Source organism: Panicum virgatum, chromosome 6N, assembly GCF_016808335.1.
Source record: "Panicum virgatum strain AP13 chromosome 6N, P.virgatum_v5, whole genome shotgun sequence".
NCBI classification, from domain to species: Eukaryota; Viridiplantae; Streptophyta; class Magnoliopsida; order Poales; family Poaceae; genus Panicum; species Panicum virgatum.
Window position 1 is genome coordinate 43,726,410 of NC_053150.1, and position 3,736 is coordinate 43,730,145.

Below are 3,736 nucleotides of genomic sequence, written 5' to 3' on the forward strand. Positions count from 1 at the left end.
AAAAGGACACATATTACGACTACATTGAAGAGATATGGGAGCTGAATTACGGTCCCAATTTCAAGGTGCCTCTATTTCGTTGCCAATGGGTTAAGCTATCTGGAGGAGGGGTAACAAAAGATGAGTATGGGATGACAATAGTTGATCTCAACAATCTTGGGTATAGAGACAAGCCATTTGTCCTATCCCAAGATGTCGCTTAGGTTTTCTACATTAAGGACATGTCCAGCAAGCCAAAGAAGGAGATAAACAAGCAAAAGGATGAGCCTAAGAGACACATAGTTCTATCAGGAAAGAGAAACATCGTTGGAGTGGAGGACAAGACAGACTTGTCAGAAGAATATAACAAGTTTGTTGCCATTCCACCTTTCGAAGTAAATGTTGATCCATGCATCCTGCTAGCTAATGATGATGCTCCATACTTGCGTCGTGATCATAATCAAGGGACATTTGTGAAGAGAAAGTCTGTTACCGCTAATCCTTCATGTACTTGAATTATTTTATATTATTGTATAAAAACATAATCGCAATTTGAATACTTTTATTATATATGTACTGTACAATTATACTTTATGTGTTATATATATATCATTTTTTATATTTTTCACTTAATTACCAGACTCAATTATAATTTTCATTCAATAATGGATTACTGAACTAATTTTATTTATTTCATCAAATTACATTCACATTAACACACTATACTCTCTCACTAACACACACAATCTCACTAACACACACACTATCTCTCAAACTCACACACTACTCATTAATATCATGAAATTACTTAATTTTATGTAAAATTCACTTTTAAACGTTAATATCATGATAGAATCCACTTTCTGTCGAAAAGCAATAGTTTGAAAAAATTTGTTCACCTAATATATTTTTGCATGGTCAAAATAACAAATATGATTTCAAAAAAGTTAGATATTTGGTTGACCCAATCACTTGAAAGAAAATTAATTATTTTTGTTGCATGTATCAAGTTTATATAGAGATAAGAAATTTTGTTCCATAATTTTTGGAATCAAAATTTATTAACTGAATTAACAAATGAAAGCCTATTTTAAAAGTGAAGTAAAAAGAAACAAAAACAAACATAAGATTTGGCGGGAATGAGGGAAAACGGGCCCCTTTTGTACCGGGTGGTAGATCCACCCGGGACTAAAGGTGGGCCACGGGCTGGGAATTTTCACGGCCCGCCCAAAAATACCTTTTGTCCCGGGTGAAGCCACGACCCGGGACACAAGGCCCTTTTGTCCTGGGTGGTGGATTCACCCGGGACAAAAGGGGGGGCCTTTTGTCCCGGGGGAAGCCACCAACCGGGACAAAATGTCCTTTTGTCCCGGGTCGTGGCTCCACCCAGGACAAAAGCCCCCCCCCCCCATATATTTCTTCCCCTTGCCCCCTTTTCCAACACTTAGCCACTTCTGCACCGTCGATCCTCCTCGCCGCCGTCATCCCGAGCTCCGCGCCGCCTCGACCGAGAGCTCCGCACCGCCGCCCCGAGAGCTCCACGCCGCCGCCACGCGACCCCGCGGCGCCCCGCCAAGACCCCGAGACCGCCACCGCGTCGTGGCCCCGACCACTGCCCGGAGGACGTCCCCACCCAGTGCGCCGCCGTCGTCCTCCCCGAGCACCGCCCGGAGGACTCCCCCGCCCAGTGCGCCGCCGTCGTCCTCCCCGAGCGCCGCCCGGAGGACTTCCCCACCTAGAGGACCGCCTCCCCGAGCGCCGCGCCCAGAGGATAGACGCGCTGCGCGGCCTCATCGTCCCCGACCTCCGCCTCGCCCGTGCACCGCCGCCGAGCCCAGCCGTCGCTGCGCCTGTGTGCCACCGCGACCTTGCCGCCGTACGTGAGCACGCCGGCTGTGGGCCGCCGCCACCCCGCCCGCAAACCCTACATTTTTTGTGAATTTGGCTCAAATTTTAGTGATTTATGACAAAATTTTAGTTAATTTTGTGCAAATTAAAACCATAATTTGATGTAAATTAGGTGTTAATTTGTTTAATGTGTTAATTTACAAATTTGAGGATATGAAATGTGTTTAATGTGCTAATTTGTAAATGGTAAGTTAGGGTATTTAATTTGATGTAGTATGAAATTAGTTGATAATGAATTTTAGTAAATTTAATTTGTTTAATGTGTTAATTTTTTTGTGTGAATTTCTTAAATTGTAAATTATGGTATTTAATTTGATGTAAATTAGGTGTTAATTTGTTTAATGAGTTAATGTATAGTGAAATTATATTTAATTTGTAAATATATGAATGTGTATGTATATGTGTGTATGTATATGTGTATGTATATGTGTGTATGTGTGTACGTACGCCGATCCAATCCTCGTCCAGCTAAACGTACGCCGATTTGATCCTTGTCCATCTAAACGTACGTCGATTTGATCCTCGTCCATCTATGTAACACCCTAATTTAAATTCCAGCATTTATTAATAAATTTAAATGGCTTTAATTAATTTTTCTAAGGTTTATTGTGATAGACTTGCATTTAATCTAGAATTTTGTTCCTTAAGTAATTAAAATTTTGTCTAAGGTTTAAACTTTGTTGTTGCATTCATGCTAGTGCACATTTTGTTTAATTTGTTTGAGTGCTTGAGTGAATTCAAATTCAAATTTGGATTCATTTGGGTTAAGTTTGTTTGAATTAGAAATAGAAAAGGAGCCCAAACCCTAGAGCTAGCCCAGCCCAAAACCCCACAGCCTCAACCCAGCACACCGCGGCCCAACGGCCCACACCAGCCCAGCGCGGGCTCGTTCTCTCCCCTGCGGCCCACAGCAGCACGCGCCCGGCCCAGTCCAGCGCTCCGCTCCACCCCGGCCTGCTTCGCGCCGCAGCCAGCGCTTCACGCCCCGCAGCTCGGCCTGCCTCGCGTCGCTCTCCCCGCTCAGCCCGCGCCGCGCGCATGCGTCCCCGACCGACAAGGCGGGCCAACCTGTCAGCCACTCCGCCCGCGCCGCGCGCGCTCCGCCTGCTGACAGCCCGGGCCCGCATGGTAGTCCCGTCCCCTTCCTCCGCCTTCCCCGCGCTGCAACGGCCGCACCGTGTCTCCCCGCGATCCTCGCCATGATTCCGCACGGGCTCGCACGCCGAAACCCCCGGACCCCTCCTACAATTGGCCCCTGGCCCTCTCCAGCACCCCACATCAACCCACGCGCCGCCGTAAACCCTAACAGCCGCCTCCACCAGCCCGTCCCACGCCGCTCCTCTGTGCCGCCGCGGCCACGCCGCCCCGTTGCTCCAGAGCCCCGGCCAAATGGCGCGATAGCTCCGCCTCGACGCCTGGAAACTCCCCGTAGTCTCCTTGCTCGACCTCGACCGGTGCAGCGCTGTAATTCCACCCCGACTCGCCGAGCTCCGCCGCCGCAGGTGAGGCCGCCTATGAGCAATAGCTCAACTCCGGTGACGCTCTGGCCCTCCTGACCCCATGTCCGCCTCCGCAGCACCTTCCGGAGTCAGCCCGTGGGTCCAGGACGCAGGAACCGCACGTTTTCGACCGCGCCACCACCTCCGACCGGCCGTCTCCGCTCGACCTCGCCGGCGACCCCCTTCCGCGTCACGCTCCGCCCGTTCCAAGACTCGGTGAGGACATCCCCCACCCGCGCTCCATTTTTGGCGTGTTAGCGTAGCCCGTAGCCCTTGGCATCGCCTTGAGCACTCGCTCCGGCGAGCGTCTTCGCCGCAGTGCCGCCCCTCGCCGTGGCGAGCCAAGCACA